Genomic DNA, 26,761 nt, shown 5'->3' with positions numbered 1-26,761 from the left:
ACATTAGAGAGCATACTGAGTTAGTGTATATGCAACGAAACAGAGTAGAAAATGGCATTGTGTATTTTTTCTGACATATTATATTCAGAGCAATTTTGCTTTTAAAATTGGGGTGCCTAGATAATATTTAGATATTTTTCGATTCGCTTAAATATGGAATTTCTGTATTTTAGATGAGAGAGCATATGGAGTCGCTGTATATACTCCAAAACACAGTAGAAAAGAGCATTGTATATTTTTTCTGACAGATTATATTCAGAGCAGATTTGTTTTTGACATTGGGGTACCTTGATAATATTTATATTTTTTCGATATGGGTAAAATTAGAATTTCTGTATTTTACATGAGAGAGCATACTGAGTTGGTGTATATACTCCAAAACAGAGTAGAATAATGCATTGTATATTTTTTCTAACAGACTATATTCAGAGCCATTTTTCTTTAACTTTCGGGCGTCTAGATATTATTTAGATTCTTTTCGATTCTTGTAAAATTTGAATTTCGGTATTTTACTTGAGAGAGCATATTTAGTTGGTGTATATACTCCAAAACAGAGTAGAAAAGCGCATTATATATTTTTTCTGACAGATTTTCTTTGGAGCAATTTTGCTTTTAACATAGGGGTGCCTAGATAATATTTAGATTTTTTTGATTTGCTTTAATATAGAATTACTGTTTTTTACATTAGAGAGGATATGGAGTCCGTGTATATTCTCTAAAACAGAGTAGAAAAGGGCATTGGATATTTTTTCTGATAGATTGTATTCAGAGAAATTTTGCTTGTAATATTAAGATACCTAGATAATATTTAGATTTTTTTCGATTCGCTTAAATATAGAATTTTGGTATTTTACCTGAGAGAGCATACTGAGTTGGTGTATATACTCCAAAACAGAGTAGAATAAGGCATTGTATATTTTTTTAACAGACTATATTCAGAGCCATTTTCATTTAACTTTAGGGCTCCTAGATATTATTTAGATTTTTTTTGATAGACGTAAATTAGAATGTCGGTATTTTACATGAGAGAGCACCTTGAGTTGGTATATATACTCCAAAACAGAGAAGAAAACTGCATTGTATATTTATTCTGACAGATAATATTCAGAGCAGTTTTGTTTTTAACATTATGGTGCCTAGATTATATTTAGATTTTTTTCGATTCGCTTAAATATAGAATTTCTGTGTTTTAAATGAGAGAGCATATGGAGTTGGTGTATGTACTCCAAAACAGAAAAGAGTAGGGCATTGTATATTTTTTCTGACAGATTATATTCAGAGCAATTTTTTTTTTTAACATTGGGGTGCCTAGATAATATTTAGGTTTTTCGATTTCGGTAAAATAAGAATTTTGGTATTTTAAATGGGAGAGCATACTGAGTTGCTTTATATACTCCAAAACAGAGTAGAATAAGGCATTGTATATATTTTTTAACAGACTATATTCAGAGACATTTTTTTTTAACTTTGGGGCGCCTAGATATTATTTAGGTTTTTTCCATTCGCGTAAAATTAGCATTTCGGTATTTTACATGAGAGAGCATATGGAATTGGTGTATATACTCCAAAACAGAGTAGAAAAGGGCATTATATATTTTTTCTGACAGATTATATTCAGACCAATTTTGCTTTTATCATTCGGGTACCTAGATAATATTTAGATATTTTTCAATTCGCTTAAATATAGAATTTCTGTATTTTATATGAGAGAGTATATGGAGTTGCTGTATGTACTCCAAAACAGAGTAGAATAGGGCATTGTATATTTTTTCTGACGGATTATATTCAGAGCAGGTTTGTTTTTAACATTAGAGTGCCTAGATAATATTTAAATTTTTTCGAATAGGTTAAAATTAGAATTTTGGTATTTTACATGAGAGAGCATACTGAGTTGGTATATATACTCCAAACCTGAGTAGAATAAGGCATTGTATTTTTTTTTAGAAGAATATATTCATAGCCATTTTCTTTTAACTTTGGGGCGCCTAGATAAAATTTAGGTTTTTTTCGATTAGCGTAAAATTAGAATTTCATTATTTTACATGAGAGAATATATTGAGTTGGTGTATATTCTCCAAAACAGAGTAGAAAAGGTCATTTTATATTTTTTCAAACACATTGTATTCCGAGCAATTTTCTTTTTAACATTCCGGTTCCTAGATAATATTTAGATTTATTTCGATTCACGTAAAATTAGAATTTCGGTATTTTACCTGAGAGAGCATACTGAGTTGGTTTATATACTCCAAAACAGAGTAGAATAGGGCATTGCATATGTTTTCTGACAGATTATATTCAGAGCAATTTTGTTTTTATATCATTGGGGTGCCTAGATATTATTTAGATTTTTTCGATTCGGGTGAAATTAGAATTTCTGTATTTTACATGAGAGAGCATACTGAGCTGGTGTATATACTCCAAAACAGAGTAGAATAAGGCATTGTATATTTTCTCTAACAGACTATATTCAGACTCATTTTCTTTTAAATTGGGGGCGCCTAGATATTATTTAGATTTTTTTTGATTCAGGTAAAATTAGAATTTTGGTATTTTACCTGAGAGAGCATATTGAGTTGGTGTATATACTCGAAAACAAAGTAGAAAAGGGCATTGTATATTTATTTTGACAGATTATATTCAGAACCATTTTGCTTTTAACATTCAGGTGCCTAGATAATATTTAGATTTTTTTCCAATCACGTAAATTTAGAATTTCGGTGTTCTATATGAGAGAGCATACTGAGTTGGTGTATATACTCCAAAACAGAGTAGAATAAGGCATTGTATATTTCTTCTAACAGACTATATTCAGAGCCATTTTCTTTTAACTGGGGGGCTCCTAGATTTTATTTAGAATTTTTTCGTTTCACGTAAAATTAGAATTCCGGTATTACACATGAGAGAGCATATTGAGTTGGTGTATATACTCCAAAACAGAGTAGAATAGGGCATTGTATATTTTTTATGGCAGGTTATATTCAGAGCAATTTTGTTTTTAACATTAAGGTGCCTAGATAATATTTAGATTTTTTTCGATTCACGTAAAATAAGAATTTCAGTATTTTACATTAGAGAGCATACTGAGTTGGTGTATATTCTCCAAAACAGAGTGGAATATGGCGTTGTATATTTTTTCTGGCAGATTATATTCCTTGCAATTTTGTTTTTAACATTGGGGTGCCTATATAATATTTAGATTTTTTCCTTTCAGGTAAAATTAGAATTTCTGTATTTTAACTGAGAGAGCATACTGAGTTGGTGTATATACTACAAAACAGTGTAGAATAAGGCATTGTATATTTTTTCTAACAGACTGTATTCAGAGCCACTTTCTTTTAACTTTGGGGCGCCTAGATATTATTTAGATTTTTTTCGATTTGCGTAAAATTAGAATTTTGGTATTTTACATGAGAGAGCATACTGAGTTGGTGTATATACTCCAAAACAGAGTAGAATAGGGCATTGTATATTTTTTCTGACAGATTATATTCAGAGTAATTTTGCTTTTAACATTGGGTGCCTGGATAATCTTTAGATTTTCTTCGATTCATGTAAAATTATAATTTCGGTATTTTACATGAGAGAGTATACTGAGTTGGTGTTTATATTCCAAAACAGAGTAGAATATGGCATTGTATATTTTTTCTGACATTATATTCAGGGCAATTTTGCTTTGAACATTGGGGTGCCTAGATAATATTTAGATTATTTTTCTCTTTGCTTAAATATAGAATTTCTGTATTTTACATGAGAGAGCATATGGAGTTGGTTTATATACTCCAAAACAGAGTAGAATAAAGCGTAGTATATTTTTTCTAATGGACTATACTCAGTGCCATTTTGTTTTACCTTTGGGGTTCTAGATATTATTAGATTCTTTTCGATTCGCGAAAAATTCGAATTTCGGTATTTTACATGAGAGAGCATATTTAGTTGTTGTATATACTCCCAGAGTACAAAATCGCATTGTATGTTTTTTCTAACAGATTATATTTAGAGCAATTTTGCTTTTAACATTTGGTTGCCTAGATTATAATTAGATTTTTTTCGATTCACGTAATATAAAAATTTCGGGATTTTACATGAGGGAGCATACTGAGTGAGTGTATATACTCCAAAACAGAGAAGAATAAGGCATTGTATATTTTCTCTAAAAGACTATATTCAAAGCCATTTTCTTTTAACTTTGGGGCGCCTTCATAATATTTAGATTTTTTTCGATGCACGTAAAATTAGAATTTCAGTATTTTACATCAGAGAGCATATTGAGTTGGTGTATATAGTCCAAAACAGAGTAGAAAAGGGCATTGTATATTTTTTCTGACAGATTATATTCAGAGCAATTTTCCTTTTAACATTCGGTTGCCTAGATTATATTTAGATTTTTTTCAATTCGCTTAAATATAGAATTTTTGTATTTTTCATGAGAGAGCATATGGAGTTGGTTTATATACTCCAGAACAGAGTAGAATAGGGCATTGTATATTTTTTTGACAGATTATATTCAGAGCAATTTTTTTTAACATTGGGGTGCCTAAATCATATTTAGATTTTTTCGATTCTGTTAAAATTAGAATTTTTGTATTTTGCATGAGAGAGCATATTGAGTTGGTGTTTATACTCTAAAACATAGTAGAATAGGGCATTGTATATTTTTTCTGACAGATTATATTCAGAGCAATTTTGCTTTTAACATTTGGGTGCCTAGATAATATTTAGATTTTTTCGATCCAGGTAAATTTAGAATTTCAGTATTTTACATAAGAGAGCATACTGAGTTGGTGTATATCCTCAAAAACAGAGTAGAATAAGGCATTGTATATTTTTTCTGACAGATTATATTCAGAGGAATTTTGCTTTTAATATTAAGGTGCCTAGATAATATTTAGATTTTTTTTGATTCGCTTAAATATAGAATTTCTTTATTTTACATGAGAGAGCATATTGAGTTGGTGTATATAATCCAAAACAGAGTAGAAAAGTGCATTGTATATTTTTTCTGACACATTGTATTCAGAGAAATTTTGCTTTTAACATTCGGTTGCCTATATAATATTTAGATTTATTTTGATTCACGTAAAATTAGAATTTTGGTATTTTACATGAGAGAGCATACTGAGTTGGTTTATATACTCCAAAATAGAGTAAAATAGGGCATTGCATATGTTTTCTGACAGATTATATTCAGAGAAATTTTGTTTTTAACATAATGGTGCCCAGATAATATTTAGATTTTTTCAATTCGGGTGAAATTAGAATTTCTGTATTTTACATGAGAGAGCATACTGAGTTGGTGTATATACTCCAAAACAGAGTAGAATAAGGCATTGTATATTTTCTCTAACAGACTATATTCAGAGCCATTTTCTCTTAAATTTGGAGCACCTAGACCTTATTTAGACTTTTTTCGATTCGCGTAAAATTAGGATTTCCGTATTTTATCTGAGAGAGTATATTGAGTTGGTGTATATTCTCGAAAACAGAGTAGAAAATCGCATTGTATATTTTTTCTGACAGATTATATTCAGAGCAATTTTGCTTTTAACATTCGGGTGCCTAGATAATATTTAGATTTTTTTCTAATCACGTAAATTTAGAATTTCGTTATTCTATATGAGAGAGCATACTGAGTTGGTGTATATACTCCAAAACAGAGTACAATAAGGCATTGTATACTTTTTCTAACAGAGTATATTCATAGCCATTTTCTTTTAACTTTGGGGCGCCTATATATTATCTGGATTCTTTTCGAATTGCATAAAATTAGAATTTCGGTATTTTACAAGAGCTAGCATATTGAGGTAGTGTATATACTACAAAAAAGAGTGGAAAAGGGCATTGTATATTTTTTCTAACAGATTATATTCAGAGAAATTTTTCTTTTAACACTGGGGTGCCTAGATATTATTTAGATTTTTTTCGATTCGTTTAAATATAGAATTTTTGTATTTTACATGAGAGAGCTTATTAAGTTGATGTATATACTCCAAAACAAAGTAGAATAGGTCATTGTATATTTTTTCTGACAGATAATATTCAGAGAAATTTTGTTTATAACATTGGGGTGCCTAGCTAATATTTAGATATTTTTTGATTCGCGTAATATTAGAATTTCAGTATTGTACATGAGAGAGCATACTGACTTGGTGAATATACTCCATAACAGAGTAGAATAAGGCATTGTATATTTTTTCTGACAGAATATATTCATAGGAATTTTGTTTTTAACATTGGGGTGCCTAGATAATATGTAGATTATTTTGATTCGGGTAAAATTTGAGTTTCTGTATTTTACATGAGAGACCATATGTAGTTGGTGTATATACTCGAAAACAAAGTAGAAAAGGGCATTGTATAATTTTTGTGACAGATTATATTCAGAGAAATTTTGCTGTTAACATTCGGGTGCCTAGATAATATTTAGAGTTTTCTCTGTTCGCTTAAATATAGAGTTTCTGTATTTAACATGAGAGAGCATATGGAGTTGGTGTATTTACTTTAAAACAGAGTAGAATAGGGCATTGTATATCTTTTCTGACAGATTATATTCAGAGAAATTTTGCTTTTAACTTTGGGGTGCCTAGATAATATTTAGATTTTTTTAGATTTACGTAAATATTGAATTTCTCTATTTTATATGAGAGAGCATACTGAGTTGGTGTATATACACCAGAACAGAGTAGAATAGGCCATTGTATATTTTTTCTGACAGATTATATTCAGAGCAATTTTTTTTTAACATTGGGGTGCCTAGATAATATTTAGATTTTTTCGATTCGTGTAAAATTAGAATTTCTTTGTTTTACATGAGAGAGCATATTGAGTTGGTGTATATACTCCACATCAGAGTAGAAAATGACATTGTATATTTTTTCGTACACATTATTTTAAGAGCAATTTTGCTTATAACCTTCGGGTGCTTAGATAATATTTAGATTTTTTTCGATTCACGTATAATTAGAATTTCGGAATTTTACATGAGAGAGCATACTTAGTTGGTGTATATACTTCAAAACAGGGTAGAATAGGGCATTGTATATTTTTTCTTACAGATTATATTCAGAGAAATTTTGTTTTTAACATTGGGGTGCCTAGATAATATTTAGGTTTTTCGAATTTGGGTAAAATTAGAATTTTGGTATTTTACATGAGAGAGCATACTGAGTTGGTGTATATACTCCAAAAGAGAGTAGAATAAGGCATTGTATATTTTTTCTAACAGACTATATTCAGAGAAACTTTTTTTAACTTTGGGGCGCCTAGATATTATTTAGGTTTTTTCCATTCGCGTAAAATTAGAATTTCGGTATTATAGATGAGAGAGCATATGGAGTTGGTGTATATACTCCAAAACAGAGTAGAAAAGGGCATTATATAATTTTTCTGACAGACTATATTTAGAGCAATTTTGCTTTTAACATTCGGGTGCCTAGATAATATTTAGATTATTTTTGATTCGCTTAAATATAGAATTTCTGTATTTTACATGAGAGAGCATATGGAGTTGGTTTATGTACTGCAAAACAGAGTAGAATAGGGCATTGTATATTTTTTCTTACAGATTATATTTAGAGCAAGTTTGTTTTTAACATTAGGATGCGTAGATAATATTTAAATTTTTTTGAATCGGGTAAAATTAGAATTTTGGTATTTTACATGAGAGAGCATACTGAGTTGGTGTATATACTCCAAAACAGAGTAGAATAAGGCATTGTATATATTTTCTAAAAGAATATATTCATAGCCATTTTCTTTAACTTTGTGGCACCTAGATATGATTTAGGTTTTTTTCGATTAGCTTAAAATTAGAATTTCGTTATTTTACATGAGAGAGCATATTGAGTTGGTGTATATACTCCAAAACAATGTAGAAAAGGTCATTGTATATTTTTCTGACACATTGTATTCCGAGCAATTTTCCTTTTATCATTCGGGTTTCTAGATAATATTTAGATTTATTTCGATTCACGTAAAATTAGAATTTTCGTATTTTATCTGAGAGAGCATACTGAGTTGGTTTATATACTCCAAAACCGAGTAGAATAGGGCATTGCATATGTTTTCTGACAGATTATATTTAGAGCAATTTTGTTTTTAACATTGGGGTGCCTAGATATTATTTAGATTTTTTTGATTCGGGTGTAATTTGAATTTCTGTATTTTACATGAGAGACCATATTGAGTTGGTGTATACACTCCAAAACAGAGTAGAATAAGGCATTGTATATTTTTTCTAACAGACTATTTTTAGTGCCATTTTCTTTTAACTCTAGGGCGCCTAGATGTTATTTACATTTTTTTCGATTCACGTAAATTTAGAATATCGGTATTTTACATGAGGGAGCATACTGACTTGGTGTATATACTGTAAAACAGGGTAGAATAAGGTATTGTATATTTTTTGTTACAAACTATATTCAGAGACATTTTCTTTTAACTTTGGGGCGCGTAGATATTATTTAAATTTTCTTCGATTCGCGTAAAATTAGAATTTCGGTATTTTACAGGAGAGAGCATATTGAGTTGGTGTATATACTCCAAAACAGAGTTGAATAAGGCATTGTATATTTTTTCTAACAGACTATATTCAGAGCCGTTTTCTTTAACCTTTGGGGCGCCTACATATTATTTAGAGTTTTTGGATTCGGGTAAAATTTGAATTTCGTTATTTTATATGAGAGAGCACACTGAGTTGGTGTATATACTCCAAAACAGAGTAGAATAAGGCATTGTATATTTTTTCAAACAGACTATATTCAGAGCCATTTTCTTTTAACTTTGGGTCGCCTAGATATTATTTAGATTTTTCTCAATTCGCGTAAAATTAGAATTTCGGTATTTTCCAAGACAGAGCATATTGAATTGGTTTATATACTCCAAAACAAAGTGGAAAAGGGAATTGTATATTTTTTCTGACAGACTATATTCAGAGAAATTTTACTTTTAACTTTGGGGTGACTAGGTAATATTTAGATTTTTTTCGATTCGCTTAAATATAGAATTTCTGTATTTTCCATGAGAGAGCATATTGAGTTGGTTTATATGCTCCAAAAAATAGTTGAAGAGAGCATTGTATATTTTTTCTGACAGTTTATATTCAGAGCAATTTTGATTTTAACATTAGGGTGCCAAGATAATATTCAGATTTTTTTGATTCTCTTAAATATAGAATTTCTGTATTTTACATGAGAGAGCATACTGAGTTGGTGTATATACTCCAAAATAGAGTAGAAAAGGGCATTGTATACTTTTTCTAACAGACTATATTCAGAGCCATTTTCTTTTACCTTTGGGGCGCCTAGATATTATTTAGATTTTTTCGATTCGCGTAAAATTAGAATTTCGGTATTTTACATGAGAGTGCATATTGAGTTTGTTTATATACTCCAAAACAGAGTAGAATAAGGCATTGTATATTTTTTCTAACAGACTATATTCAGAGCCATTTTCTTATAACTTTGTGGTGCATAGATAATATTTAGATTTTTTTAGATCCATGTAAAATTAGAATTTCTTTATTTTACATGAGAGAGCATACTGAGTTGGTGTATATACACCAAAACAGAGTAGAATAGGGCATTGTATTTTTTTTTGACAGATTATATTTAGAGAAACTTTGTTTTTAACATTTGGGTGCCTAGATAGTATTTAGATTTTTTCGATTCAGGTAAAATTTGAATTTCTGTGTTTTACAAGAGAGCATATTGAGTTGGTGTGTATAATCCAAAACAATGTAGAAAAGGGCATTGTATATTTTTTCTTGCACAATATATTCAGAGTAATTTTGCTTATAACCTTCGGGTGCATAGATAATATTTAAATTTTTTTTGGATTCGCTTAAATATAGAATTTCTGTATTTTACATGAGAGAGCATATAGAGTTGGTGTATATACTCCAAAAAAGAGTAGAATAGGGCATTGTATATTTTTTCAGACACATTTTATTCAGAGCAATTTTGTTTTTAATATTGGGGTGCCTAGATAATATTTAGATTTTTTTCGATTCGCTTCAATATAGAAGTTCTGTATTTTACATGAGAGAGCATATTGAGTTGGTTTATGTACTACAAAACAAAGTAGAAAAGGGCATTGTATTTTTTATCTCACAGATTATATTCAGAGCAATATTGTTTTTAACATTGGGGTGCCTAAATAATATTTAGATCTTTTTCAATCCGCTTATATATAGAATTTCTGTATTTTACATGAGAGAGCATATGGAGTTGGTGTATATACTCCAAAACAGAATAGAATAGGGCATTGTGTATTTTTTCTGACAGATTATATTCAGAGCAATTTTGTTTTTAACATTGGGGTGCCTAGATAATATTTAAATATTTTCGATTCGGGTAATATTTGAATTTTGGTATTTTACTTGAGAGAGCATACGGAGTTGGTGTATATACTCCAAAACAGAGTAGAATAAGGCATTGTATATTTTTTTTAACAGTCTATATTCACAGACATTTTCTTTTAACCTTGGGGCGCCTAAATATTATTTAGATTTATTTCGATTCGCGTAAAATTAGAATTTTGTTATTTCACATGAGAGGGCATATTGAGTTAGTGTATATACTATAAAAAAGAGGAGAAAAGGGAATTGTATATTTTTTCTGACAGATTATATTCATAGCAATTTTGTTTTTAACATTGGGGTGCCTAGGTAATAAGTAGATTTTTTTTGATTCACGTAAAATTAGAATTTTGGTATTTTACATGAGAGAGCATACTGAGTTGGTGTATGTACTCCAAAACAGAGTAGAAAAGAGCATTGTATATTTTTTCTGACAGATTATATTCAGAGCAATTTTGCTTTTAACATTGGGGTGTCTAGATAATATTTAGATTTTTTTCGATTTGGGTAAAATTAGTATTTCGGTATTTTACATGAGAGAGCATATTGAGTTGGTGTATATACTCCATAAAAGAGTAGAATAGGGCATTGTATATGTTTTCTGACAAATAGTATTCAGAACAATTTTGTTTTTAAGATTTGTGTGCCTACATAATACCTAGATTTTTTCGATTTGCTTAAATAGAGAATTTCTCCATTTTACATGAGAGAGCGTATGGAGTTGGTGTATATACCCCAAAACAGAGTAGAATAGGGCACTGTATATTTATTCTGACAGACTATATTCAGAGCAATTTTGTTTTTTACATTGGGGTGCCTAGATAATATTTAGATTTTTTTCGATTCACGTAAATCTTGAATTTCGCTATTTTGCATGAGAGAGCATACTGAGTTGGTGTATAGACTCCAAAACAGAGTAGAATAAGGCATTGTATATTTCTTCTGACAGACTATATTCAGAGCCATTTTCTTTTAACTTTGGGGCGCCTAGATTTTATTTAGTTTTTTTTCGGTTCACGGAAAATTAGAATTGCGGTATTACACATGACAGAGCATATTGAGTTGGTGTATATACTCCAAAACAGAGTAGAAAAGGGCATTGTATATTTTTTCTGGCAGGTTATATTCAGAGCAATTTTGTTTTTAACATTAAGGTGCCTAGATAATATTTAGATTGTTTTCGATTCACGTAAAATTAGAATTTCGGTATTTTACATTAGAGAGCATACTGAGTTGGTGTATAGACTCCAAAAGAGAGTAGAATAAGGCATTGTGTATTTCTTCTAACAGACTATATTCAGAGCCATTTTCTTTTAACTTTGGGGCGCCTAGATTTTATTTAGATTTTTTTCGATTCACGTAAAATTAGAATTGCGGTATTACACATGAGAGGGCATATTGAGTTGGTGTATATACTCCAGAACAGAGTGCAATAGGGCGTTGTATATCTTTTCAGGCAGATTATATTCAGAGCAATTTTTTTTTAACTTTGGTGCCTAGATAATATTTAGATTCTTTCGATTCACGTTAAATTAGAATATCTGTATTTTACATGAGAGAGCATTCTGAGTTGGTGTATATACTCCAAAATAGAGTAGAATAAGGCATTGTGTATTTTTTCTAACAGAAGATATTTAAAGCCATTTTCTTTTAACTTTGGGGTGCCTTGATATTATTTAGATTTTTTTCAATTGCCGTAAAATTAGAATTTCGGTATTTCACATGAGAGAGCATATGGAGTTGGTTTATATACTCCAAAACAGAGTAGAAAAGGGCATTGTATATTTTCTCTGACAAATTATATTCAGAGCAATTTTGCCTTTAACATTCGGTTCCTAGATAATATTTAGATTTTTTTTGATTCATGTAAAATTAGAATTTTGATATTTTACAAGACAGAGCATATGGAGCTGGTGTATATACTCCAAAACAGAGTAGAATAGGGCATTGTATATTTTTTCTGACAGATTATATTCAGAGAAATTTTGTTTTTAACATTGGGGTGTCAAAACAATATTTAGATGTTTTTCGATTCACATAAATTTAGAATTTTGTTATTTTACATGAGAGAGCATATTGAGTTTGTGTATTAACCCAAAACAGAGTAGAAGAGGGCATTGTATATTTTATCTGACAGATTATATTCAGAACAATTTTGCTTTTCAACTTCGGGTCCCTAGATAATATTTAGATTTTTTTCGATTCGGGTAAAATTATAATTTCCGTATTTTACATTAGAGGGCATACTGAGTTGGTGTATATACTCCAAAACAGAGTAGAATAGGGCATTGTATATTTTTTCTGACTGATTATATTCAGAGCAATTTTTCTTTTAACATTGGAGTGCCTAGACAATATTTAGATTTTTCTCTCTTCGCTTAAATTTAGAATTTCTGTATTTTACATGAGAGAGCATACTGAGTTTGTGTATGTACTCCAAAACATAGTAGAATAAGGCATTGTATATTTTATCTGACAGATTATATAAAGAGCAAGGTTGTTTTTAATGTTGGGGTGCCTAGATAATATTTATATTTTTTTGATTCGGGTAAAATTAGAATTTCTGTGTTTTACATGAGAGAGCATATTGAGTTGGTGTATATACTCCAAAACAGAGTAGAAAAGGGCATTGTATATTTTTTCGTACACATTATTTTAAGAGCAAATTTCTTATAGCTTTCGGGTGCCTAGATAATATTTAGATTTTTTTCGATTCACGTAAAATTAGAATTTTGGAATTTTACATGAGAGAGCATACTGAGTTGGTGTATATACCCCAAAACAGGGTAGAATAGTGCATTGTATATTTTTTCTTACAGATTATTTTCAGAGCAATTTTGTTTTTCACATTGGGGTGCCTAGATAATATTTAGATTTTTTCGATTTGGGTAAAATTAGTATTTCGGTATTTTACATGAGAGCATACTGAGTTTGTGTATATACTCAAAAAGAGAGTAGAGTAAGGCATTGTATATTTTTTCTAACAGACTATATTCAGAGCCATTTTTTTTAATTTTCGGGCGCCTAGACATTATTTAGGTTTTTTCCATTCACGTAAAATTAGAATTTCGGTATTTTACATGAGAGAACATATGGAGTTGGTGTATATACTCCAATACAGAGTAGAAAAGGGCATTGTATATTTTTTCTGACAGATTATATTTAGAGCAATTTTGCTTTTAATGTTAAGGTGCCTCGATAATATTTACATTATTTTCGATTCGTTTAAATATAGAATTTCTGTATTTTACTTGAGAGAGCGTATGGAGTTGGTGTATATACTTCAAAACAGAGTAGAATAGGGAACTGTATATTTTTTTTGACAGATTATATTCAGAGAAATTTTGTTTTAAACATTGGTGTGCCTAAGTAATAGTTAAATTTTAAGTATTCCGGTAAAATTAGAATTACTGTATTTTACATGAGAGAGTAAACGAAGTTGGTGTATATACTCCAAAACAGAGTAGAAAAAAACATTGTATATTTTTTCTAACAGGCTATATTCAGAGCCATTTTCTTTTAACTTTGGGGCGCCTAGATATTATTTAGATTTTTTTCGATTCATGTAAAATTAGAATTTCGCTCTTTTACATGAAAGAGCAAACTGAGTTGTTGAATATTCTCCAAAACAAAGTAGAATAAGGCATTGTATATTTTTTCTAACAGTCTATATTAAGATTTATTTTCTTTTAACTTTGGGGCCCCCAGATATTATTTAGATTTCTTTCGATTCGCGTATAATTATGATTTCTGTATTTTACATGAGAGAGCATATTGAGTTGGTGTATATACTCCAAAACACAGTAGAAAAGGGCATTGTATATTTTTACTGACAGATTATATTTAGAGAAACTTTGCTTTTCACATTGGGGTGCAAGGATTATATTTAGATTTTTTTCGATTCTCTTAAGTATAGAATTTCTGTATTTTACATGAGAGAGCATATGGAGTTGGTGTATATACTCCAAAACAGAGTAGAATAGGGCATTGTATATTTTTTCTGACAGATTATATTCAGAGAAATTTTGTTTTTAACATTTGGTTGCCTAGACCATATTTATATTTTTTCGATTCAAGTAGAATTAGAATTTTTGTATTTTACACGAGAGAGCATATGGAGTTGGTGTATATATTCCAAAACAAAGTCGAATAATGCATTGTATATTTTTTCTAACAGACTATATTCAGAGCTATTTTTTTGGAACGTTGGGGGGCCTAGATATAATTTAGATTTTTTTCGATTCGCGTAAAATTAGAATTTCGGTACATGAGAGAGCATATGGAGTTTCTGTATATACTCCAAAAAAGAGTAGAATAAAGCATTGTATATATTTTCTGACAGATTATATTTATAACAATTTTGTTTTTAATATTGGGGTGCCTACATAATATTTGGATTTTTTTCAATTCAGGTAAAATTAGAATTTCTGTATTTTACAAGAGAGATCATATTGAGTTGGTGTATATTCTAAAAACAGAGTAGAAAGGGCATTGTATATTTTTTTCTGACAGATTATATTCAGAGGAATTTTGCTTTTAACATTCGGGTGCCTAGATAATATTTAGATTTGTTTCGATTCGCTTAAATATACAATTTCTGTATTTTACATGAGAGAGCATACTGAGTTGGTGTGTATACTCCAAAACAGAGTAGAATATGGCATTGTATATTTATTCTAACAGACGATAGTAAGAGCCATTTTCTTTAAACTTTGGAACGCCTAGGTATTATTTAGATTTTTTTCAATTCACATAAACCTAGAATTTCGGAATTTTACATGAGAGAGCATATTGAGTTGGTGTATATACTACAAAACAGAGTAGAAAATGGCATTGTGTATTTTTTCTGACAGATTATATTCAGAGAAATTTTGCTATTTACATTGGGATTCCTAGATAATATTTAGATATATTTTGTTTTCCTTAAATATAGAATTTCTGTATTTTACATTAGAGAGCATATTGAGTTGGTGTATATACTCAAAAACAAAGTAGAATAGGGCATTGTATAGTTTCTCTGACGGATTATATTTAGAACAATATTGTTTTTAACTTTGGGGTGCCTAGATAATATTTAGATTTTTTTCGATTCACGTAAAATTAGAATTTCGGTATTTTACATGAGACAGCATACTGAGTTGGTGTATATACTCCAAAACAGATTAGAATGGGGCATTGTATATTTTTTCTGACAAATTATATTCAGAGCAATTTTGTTTTTAACATTGTGTTGCCTAGATAATATTTAGATTTTTTCAAATTGGGTAAAATTAGAATTTCTATATTTTACATGAGAGAGCATCCTGAGTTGGTGTATATACTCCAAAACAGATTAGAATAACGCGTTGTATATTTTTTTAACAGACTATATTCAGAGCCACTTTCTTTGAACTTTGAGGCGCCTAGATATTATTTAGATTTTTTTCGATTCCCATAAAATTAGAATTTCGTTATTTTACATGACAGAGCATATGGAGTTGGTGTATATACTCCAAAACAGAGTAGAATCGGGCATTGTATATTTTTTCTGACAAATTATATTCAGAGGAATTTTGTTTTTAACATTGGGGTGCCTAGGCAATATTTAGATATTTTCGATTAAGGTAGAATTAGAATTTCTGTAATTTACATAAGAGAGCATATTTATTTGGTGTATATAGTACAAGAAATAGTAGAAAAGGGCATTGTATATTTTTTCTGACAGATTATATTCAGAGCAATTTTGCTTTTAACCTTGTGGTGCCTAGATAATATTTAGATTTTTTTCGATTCGATTACATGTGGAATTTCTGTATTTTACGTAAGAGAGCGTATGGAGTGGGTGTATATTCTCCAAAACAGAGTAGAATAGGGCATTTTATATTTTTTCTGACAGATTATATTCAGAGAAATTTTGTTTTAAACATTGGGGTGCCTAGATAATATTTTCATTTTTTCGATTCGGGTAAAATTAGAATTTCTGTAATTTACATGAGAGAGCATATTGAATTGGTGTATATACTAAAAACAGGGTAGAAAAGGTCATTGTATATTTTTTCTGACAGATTATATTCAGAGCAATTTTTCTTTTAACATTCGGGTGCCTAGATGATATTTCAATTTTTTTGATTCACTTAAATATAGAATTTCTGTATTTTACATGAGAGTGCATACCGAGTTTCTGTATATACTCCAAAACAGAGTAGAATAGGGCTTTGTATACTTTTTCTGACAGATAATATTCAGAGCAATTTTGTTTTTAACATTGGGGTGCCTAGATAATATTTAGATATTTTTCGATTCACGTAAAATTAGAATTTCTGTATTTTACATGAGAGAGCATACTGAGTTGGTGTATATACTCCAAAACAGAGTAGAATAGAACATTGTATATCTTTTCTGACAGATTATATTCAGAGCAATTTTGTTTTTATCATTGGCGTGACTTCATAATATTTAGATTTTTTTGATTCGGGTAAAATTACAATTTCTGTATTTTACATAAAAGAGCATATTGGGTTATTGTATATAATACAAAACAGAGTAGAAAATGGCATTGTGTATTTTCTCTGACAGATTATATTCAGTGAAATTTTGCGTTAAACATTTGGGTGCCTAGATAATATATAGATTTTTTTCGATTCACGTTAAATTAGAATTGCAGTATTTTACATTAGAGAGCATACTGAGTTGGTGTATATACAATGAAACAAAGTAGAAAATGGCATTGTGTATTTTTTCTGACAGATTATATTCAGAGCAATTTTGCTTTTAACATTGGGGTGCCTAGATAATATTTAGATATTTTTCGATTTGCTTAAATACAGAATTTCTGTATTTTAGATTAGAGAGCATATGGAGTCGGTGTATATACTCGAAAACAGAGTAGAATAGGGCATTGTAAATTTTCTCTGATAGATTATATTCAGAGCAATTTTGTTAATATCATTGGGTTGACTAAATAATATTTAGATTTTTTCGATTCGGGTAAAATTAGAATTTCTGTATTTTACATGAGAGATCATACTGTGTTGGTGTATATACTCCAAAGCAGAGTAGAATAAGGCATTGTATATTTTCTCTAACAGACTATATTCAGAGCCATTTTCTTTTAACTTTGGGGCGACTAGATATTATTTAGATTTTTTTCGATTCACGTGAAATTAGAATTTCGGTATTTTACATGAGAGAGCATATTGAGTTGGTGTATATACTTCAAAATATAATAGAAAAGGGCATTGTATATTTTTTGTGACAGATTATATGCAGAGCAATTTTGCATTTAACATTGTGGTGCCTAGATAATATTTAGATTTTTTCAATTCACTTAAATATATAATTTCTGTATTTTACATGAGAGAGCATATGGAGTTGGTGTATATACCCCAAAACAGAGTAGAATAGGGCACCGTATATTTTTTCTGACAGATTATATTCAGAGCAATTTTGTTTTTATCATTGGGGTGCCGAGATAATATTTAGATTATTTGGAGTCACGTAAATTTACAATTTCGTTATTTTACATGAGAGAGCATATTGACTTGGTGTATATACTGCAAAACAAAGTAGAAAAGGGCATTGTATATTTTTTCTGACAGATTATGTTCAGAGCAATTTTGCTTTTAACTTTGGGGTGCCTAGATAATATTTAGATTTTGTTAGATTCACGTAAAGTTAGAATTTCTCTATTTTACAGGAGAGGGCATACTGAGTTTGTGTATATACTCCAAAACAGAGTAGAGTAAGACATTGTATATTTTCTCTAACAGCCTATATTTAGAGACATTTTCTGTTAACTTTGGGGTGCATAGATATTATTTAGATTTTTTTCAATTCGCGTAAATTTAGAATTTCGGTATTGTACAGGAGAGAGCATATTGAGTTGGTGTTTATAGTCCAAAGCAGAGTGGAAAAGGGCATTGTATATCTTTTTCTGACAGATTATATTAAGATCAATTTTGCTTTTAACATTCGGGTGGCTAGATAATATTTAGATTGTTTTCGATTCACGTAAAATTAGATTTTCTGTATTTTACGTGAGAGAGCATACTGAGTTGGCTTATATACTCCAAAAAAAAGTAGAATAAGGCATTGTATATTTTTTCTGACAGATGATATTCAGAGCAATTTTGTTTTTAACATTGGGTTGCCTAGATAATATTCAGATGTTTTCGATTCGGGTAAAATTAGAATTTCTGTATTTTACAGGAGAGAGCATATTGAGATGGTGTATATACTCCAAAAAAGAGTAGAATAGGGCATTGTAGATTTCTTCTGACCGATTATATTCAGAACAATTTTGATTTTAACATTGGGGTGCCTAGATTATATTTAGATTTTTTTCGATTCGCTGAAATATAGAATTTCTGTATTTTACATGAGAGAGCATATGGAGTTGGTGTACATACTCCAAAAAAGTGTAGAATAGGGCATTGTATATTTTTTCTGACAGATTATATTCAGAGAAAATTTGTTTTTGACATTGGGGTACCTTGATAATATTTATATTTTTTCGATACTTGTAAAATTAGAATTACTGTATTTTACATGAGAGAGCACACTGAGTTGGTGTATATACTCCAAAACAGAGTAGAATAAGGCATTGTATATTTTCTCTAACAGAGTATATTCAGAGCCATTATCTTTTAACTTTGGGGCGCCTAGATATTATTTAGACTTTTTTTGATTTGCGTAAAATTAGAATTTCGGTATTTTACCTGAGAGAGCATACTGAGTTTGTGTATATTCTTCAAAACATAGTAGAATAAGGCATTGTATATTTTTTCTAACAGACTATATTCAGAGACATTTTCTTTGAATTTTGGGGCGCATAGATATTATTTAGATTTTTTTCGATTCTCGTAAAATTAGAATTTCGGTATTTTACATGAGAGAGCATATTGAGTTGGTGTATATACTCCAAAACAGAGTAGAAAAGGGCATTGTATATTTTCTCTGACACATTGTACTCAGAGCAATTTTGCTTTTAACATTCGGTTGCCTATATAAAATAGGGCATTGCATATGTTTTCTGACAGATTTTATTCAGAGCAATTTTGTTTTTAACATTGGGGTGACTAGATAATATTTACATTTGTTTTGATTCACGTAAAATTATAATTTCGGTATTTTACATAAGAGAGCATACTGAGTTTTTGTATATACCCCAAAATAGTGTAGAACAAAGCATTGTGTATTTTTTCTGACAGATCATATTCACAGCAATTTTGCTTTTAACATTGGGGTGCACAGATAATATTTAGTTATTTTTCGATTCACGTAAAATTAGAATATCGGTATTTTACATAGAGAGCATACTGAGTTGGTGTATATTCTCCAAAACAGCGTAGAATAGGGCATTGTATATTTTTTTCGACAGATTATATTCAGAGAAAATTTGTTTTTAAAATTCGGGTGACTAGATTATACTTCGATTATTTCGATTCTGGTAAAATTAGAATTTCTGTATTTCACATGAGAGAGCATACTGAGTTGGTGTATATACTCCAAAACAAAGTAGAATAAGGCATTGTATATTTTTTCTAACAGACTATATACAGAGCCATTTTCTTTTAACTTTGTGGCACCTAGATATTATTTAGATTGTTTTCAATTTGCGTAAAATTAGAATTTCGGTATTATACATGACAGAGCAAATGGAGTTGGTGTATATACTCCAAAACAGAGTAGAATAGGGCATGGTATATTTTTTGTGACAGATTTTATTCAGCGCAATTTTGCTTTTAACATGGGGGTGCCTAGATAATATTTAGATCTTTTTCGATTCACGTAAAATTAGAATTTCTGTATTTTAAATGAGAGAGCATACTGAGTTGGTGTATATACTCCAAAACAGAGTAGAATAGAACATTGTATATTATCTTTGACAGATTATATTCAGAGCAATTTTTTTTAACATTTGGAAGCCTAGATAATATTTAGATTTTTTCGATTCGGGTTAAATTAAAATTTCTGTATTTTACATGAGAGACCATATGGAGTTGGTGTATATACTTCAAAACAGAGTAGAAAATGGCATTGTATATTTTTTTGGACAGATTATATTCAGAGCAACTTTGTTTTTACCATTGGGTGCCTAGGTAATATTTAGATTATTTTTTATTTACGTAAAATTAGAATTTCGGTATTTTACATGAGAGAGCATATTGAGTTGGTGTATTTATTCCAAAACAGTGTAGAATAGGGCATTGTATATTTTTTCTGACAGATTATATTCACAGCAATTTTGTTTTAAGCAATGGGGTGCCTAGATAATATTTAGATATTTACATTTCGGGTAAAATTAGAATTTCTGTATGTTACGTGAGAGAGCATACTGAGTTGGTTTATATACTCCAAAACAGAGTAGAATAAGGCATTGTATATTTTTTATAACAGACTATATTCAGTGCCATTTTCTTTTACCTTTGGGGCGCCTAGATATTATTTAGATTTTCTTCGATTCACGTAATATAATAATTTCGTTATTTTACGTTGGAAAGCATATTGAGGTGGTGTATATACTGCAAAACAGAGTAGAAAAGGGCATTGTATATTTTTTTTGACAGATTATACTCAGAGCAATTTTGTTTTTAACATTGGGTGCCTAGATAATATTTAGATTTTTTCGATTCACGTAGAATTAGAATATCGGTATTTTACATGAGAGAAAATACTGAGTTAGTGTATATGCTCCAAAACAGAATAGAATAAGGCATTGTATATTTTTTCTAACAGAGTTTATTCAGAGCCATTTTGTTTTAAATTTGGGGCGCCTAGATATTTACATTTTTTTGATTCGCTTAAAAGTATAATTTTAGTATTTTACATGAGAGAGCATACTGATTTGGTGTATATACTCCAAAACAGAGTAGAATAAGGCATTGTATATTTTTTCTGACAGATGACATTCAGAGCAATTTTGCTTTTACCTTTGGGGCGTCTAGATAATATTTAGATTTTTTCAGATTCATGTAAAATTAGAATTTCTCTATTTTACAGGAGAGAGCATACTGAGTTTGTATATATACTCCAAAACAGAGTAGAATAAGGCATTCTATATTTTTTCTAACAGACTATATTCAGAGACATTTTCTTTGAACTTTGGGGCACTTAGATATTATTTAGATTTTTTTCGATTCTCGTATAATTAGAATTTCAGTATTTTACATGAGAGAGCATATTGAGTTGGTGCATATACTCCAAACAGAGTTGAAAAGGGCATTGTATATTTTCTCTAACACATTGTATTCAGAGCAATTTTCCTGTTAACATTCGGTTCCCTATATAATATTTAGATTTATTTCGATTCACATAAAATTAGAATTTCGGTATTTTACATGAGAGAGCATACTGAGTTTGTTTATATACTCCAAAACAAAGTAAAATAGGGCATTGCATATGTTTTCTGACAGATTATATTCACAGAAATTTTGTTTTTAACATTGGGGTGCCTGGATAGTATTTAGATTTTTTTTGATTCGCTTAAATATAGAAATTCTGTATTTTACATGAGAGAGCATACTGAGTTGGTGTATATACTCCAAAACAGAGTAGAATAAGGCATTGTATATTTTCTCTAACAGACTATATTCAGAGCAATTTTCTTTTAAATTTGGGGCACCTAGATATTATTTAGACATTTTTCGATTCGCGTAAAATTAGAATTTCCGTATTTTACCTGAGAGAGCATATTGAGTTGGTGTATATACTCCAAAACAGAGTAGAAAAGGGCATTGTATATTTTTTTCTGACAGATGATATTCAGAGCAATTTTGCTTTTAACATTCGGGTGCCTAGATAATATTTAGATTTTTTTCGATTCACGTAAATTTAGAATTTCGGTATTTTACATGAGAGACCATACTGAGTAGGTGTATATACTGTAAAACAGAGTAGAATAGGGCATTGTATATTTTCTCTGACAGATTATATTCAGACCAATTTTGTTTTTAACGTTGGGGTTACAAGATAATATTGAGATTTATTCAATTCGGGTAAAATAATAATTTTTGTATTTGACATTTGAAAGCATACTGAGTTGGTGTATATACTCCAAAACGGAGTAGAATAAGGAATTGCATATTTTTTTTAACAGACTATATTCAGAGCCATTTTCTTTTAAGATTGGGGCACCGAGATATTATTCAGATTTTTTTCGTGTCTCCTAAAATTAGAATTTCAGTTTTTTACATGAGAGAGCATATTGAGTTGGTGTATACACTACACAGCAGAGTATAAAAGGGTATTGTATATTTTTTTCTGACAGATTATATTCAGAGCAATTTTGCTTTTAACATTCGTGTGCCTAGATAATTTTTAGATTGTTTTTGATTCACTAAAATATGGAATTTCTGTATTTTACATGACAGAGCATATGGAGTTGGTGTATATAATCCAAAACAAAGAAGAAAAGGGCATTGAATATTTTTTCTGACAGATTATATTCAGAGAAATTTTGTTTTTAACATTGGGGTGCCTAGATTATATTTAGATTTTCTTCAATTCACATAAAATAAGAATCTCGGTATTTTACATTTGAGAGCATACTGAGTTGGTGTATATACTCCAAGAGAGTGTAAGATAAGCTATTGTATATTTTTTCTAACAGACTATATTTAGAGTCATTTTATTTTAACTTTGGGGCGCCTAGATATTATTTAGATTTTTTACAATTCACGTACAATTTGAATTTCGGTATTTTACATGAGAGAGCATACTGAGTTGGTGTATATACCCCAAAACAGAGTAGAGTGGGGCATTGTGTATTTTTTCTGACAGATTATATTAAGGGCAATTTTGTTTTTAACATTGGGTTGCCAGGATAATATTTAGATTTTTTTCAATACTCTTAAATACATAATTTCTGTATTAAACATGAGAGAGCACATGGAGTTGGTGTATATACTCCAAAATGGAGTAGAATAAGGCATTGTATATTTTTTCTAACAGATTATATTCAGAGCCATTTTCTTTTAACTTTGTGGCACCTAGATGTTATTTACATTTTTTTCGATTCGCGTAAAATTAGAATTTCTGTATTTTACATGAGAGAGCATACTGAGTTGATGTATATACTCCAAAACAGAGTAGAATAAGGCATTGTATATTTTTTCTAACAGAAAATATTTAGAGCCATTTTCTTTTAACTTTGGGGCACCTAGATATTATTTAGATTTTTTTAGATTCGCGTAAAATTAGAATTTCGGTATTTTACATGGGAGAGCATATGGAGTTGCTGTATATACTCCAAAACAGATTAGATTAGGGCATTGTATATTTTTGCTTACAGATTATATTCAGAGAAATTTTGTTTTTAACATTGGGGTGCCTAGATAATATTTAGATTTATTTCGATTCGCTTAAATATAGAATTTCTGTATTTTACATGAGAGAGCATATGGAGTTGGTGTATATACTACAAAACAGAGTAGAATAAAGCATTGTATATTTTCTCTGACAGATTATATTCAGAGAAATTTTGATTTTAACATTGGGGTGCTTATATAATATATAGATATTTTTGATTTGGGTAAAATTAGAATTTCGGTATTTTACATGAGAGAGGATACTGAGTTGGTGTATATACTTTAAAACAGAGTAGAAATGCGCATTGTATATTTTTTCTGACAGATTTCCGTAGGAGCAATTTTGCTTTTAACATTGGGGTGCCTAGATAATATTTAGATATTTTTCGATTCGCTTTAATATAGAATTACTGTATTTTACATTAGAGAACATATGGAGTTCGTGTATATTCTCCAAAACAGAGTAGAAAAGGGCATTGTATATTTTTTCTGACAGATTATATTCAGAGCAATTTTGCTTGTAATATTAAGATGCCTAGATAATATTTAGATTTTTTTCGATTCGCTTAAATATTGAATTTCGGTATTTTACATAAGAGAGCATACTGAGTTGGTGTATATACTCCAAAACAGAGTAGAATAAGGCATTGTATGTTTTTTAACAGACTATATTCAGAGCTCTTTTCTTTTAACTTTAGGACTCCTAAATATTATTTAGATTTTTTTGATAGACGTAAATTAAAATGTCGGTAATTTACATGAGAGAGCATATTGAGTTGGTATATATACTCCAAAACAGAGTAGAAAAGTGCATTGTATATGTATTCTGACAGATTATATTCAGAGCAGTTTGTTTTTAACACTAAGGTGCCTAGATAATATTTAGATTTTTTTCGTTTCGCTTAAATACAGAATTTCTGTATTTTAAATGAGAGAGCATATGGAGTTGGTGTATGTACTCCAAAACAGAGTAGAATAGGCCATTGTATATTTTTTATGACTGATAATATTCAGAGCAATTTTATTTTTAACATTGCGGTGCCTAGATAATATTTAGATTTTTTCGATTTGGGTAAAATTGAAATTTCTGTATTTTACATGATAGAGCATACTGAGTTGGTGTATATTCTCCAAAACAGAGTAGAATAAGGCATTGTATATTTTTTGTAACAGCCTATATTCACAGCCATTTTCTTTTAACTTTGGGGCGCTTAGATAATATTTAGATTTTTTTCGATTCCCTTAAATATAGAATTTCTGTATTTTACATGAGAGAGCATATGGAGTTGGTGTATGTACTCCAAAACAGTGTAGAATAGGGCATTGTATATTTTTTTCTGACAGATTATATTCAGAGCAATTTTGTTTTTAACATTGGCGTGCCTAGATAATATTTAGATTTTTTCAATTCAGGTAAAAATAGAATTTCTGTATGTTACAAGAGAGAGCAGACTGAGTTGGTGTATATACTCCAAAGCAGAGTAGTATAAGGCATTGTATATTTTTTCTAACAGACAATATTCAGAAGCATTTTCTTTTAACTTTTTGCAGCCTAGATATTATTTAGATTTTTTTCGATTTGCGTAATATTAGAATTTCTGTATTTTATATGAGACAGCATATTTTGTTGGTGTATATACTCCAAAACAGTGTAGAAAAGGACATTGTATATTTTTTTCTGACAGATTATATTCAGAGCAATTTTGATTTTAACACTGGGGTGCCTAAATAATATTTAGAATTATTTCGATTCACGTAAAATTATAATTTCAGTATTTTACAGGAGACAGCAAACTGAGTTGGTGTATATACTCCAAAACAGAATAGAATAAGGCATTGTATATTTTTTTGACAGATAATATTTAGAGCAATTTAGTTTTTAACATTAGGGTGCCTAGATTATATTTAGATTATTTCGATTAGGGTAAAATTAGCATTTTTGTATTTTACATGAGATAGCATATTGAGTTGGTGTATATACTCCAAAACGGAGTAGAATAAAGCATTGTATATTTTCTATGACAGACTATGTTCATAGCTATATTCTTTTAACTTTGGCGCTCCTAGATATTATTTAGATTTTTTTTGATTAGCGTAAAATATGATTTTCTGTATTTTATATGAGAGAGCATATTGAGTTGGTGTGTATACACCAAAACAAAGTAGGAAAGGGCATTGTATATTTTTTATGACAGATTATATTCATAGCAATTTTGTTTTGCCATTGGGGTGCCTAGATAATATTTAGATTTTATTTGATTCAGGTAAAATTAGAATTTCTGTATTTTACATGAGAGAGCATATGGAGATGGTGTATATACTCCAAAATAGAGTAGAATAGTGCATTGTATATTTTTTTTACAGATTATATTCAGAGCAGTTTTTCTTTTAACATTGGGGTACCTAGATAATATTTAGATTTTTTGCTATTCGTTTAAATATAGAAGTTCTGTATTTTACATGAGAGAGCATATTTAGTTGGTGTATATACTCCAAAACAGTGTAGAATAGGGTATTGTATATTTTTTCTGACAGATTACCTTCAGAGAAATTTTGTTTTTAACATTGGGGTGCCTAGATGATATTTAGATTTTTTCTATTTGGGTAAAATTATAATTTCTGCATTTTACATATGACCATACTGAGTTGGTGTATATACTCCAAAAAAGAGTAGAAAAAGGCAGTGTATATTTCTTCTAAAAGACTATATTTAGAGCCATTTTCGTTTAACTTTGGGGCGCCTAGATATTATTTAGGTTTTTTTTCGATTCACGTCAAATTAGAATTTCGGTATTTTAACTGAGAGAGCATACTGAGTTGGTGTATACACTCCAAAACAGAGTAGAAAAGGGCATTGTATATTTTTTCTGACAGATTATATTCAGAGTAGTTTTGCTTTTAACATAGGGGTGTCAAGATAATATTTAGATTTTTTCAATTCAGGTAAGTTAGAATTTCGGTATTTTACATGAGAGAGTATACGGAGTTGGTGTATATACTCCAAAACAGAGTAGAATAAGGCATTGCATATTTTTTCTAACATACTATATTCAGGGCCATTTTCTTTTCATGTTGGGGCGCCTAGATATTATTTAGATTGTTTTCGATTCGCCTAAATATA

The sequence above is a fragment of the Callithrix jacchus genome, chromosome 6, assembly GCF_049354715.1.
Source record: "Callithrix jacchus isolate 240 chromosome 6, calJac240_pri, whole genome shotgun sequence".
In the NCBI taxonomy this organism is placed as follows: Eukaryota; Metazoa; Chordata; class Mammalia; order Primates; family Cebidae; genus Callithrix; species Callithrix jacchus.
Note: the sequence above shows the minus strand (reverse complement) of the source record.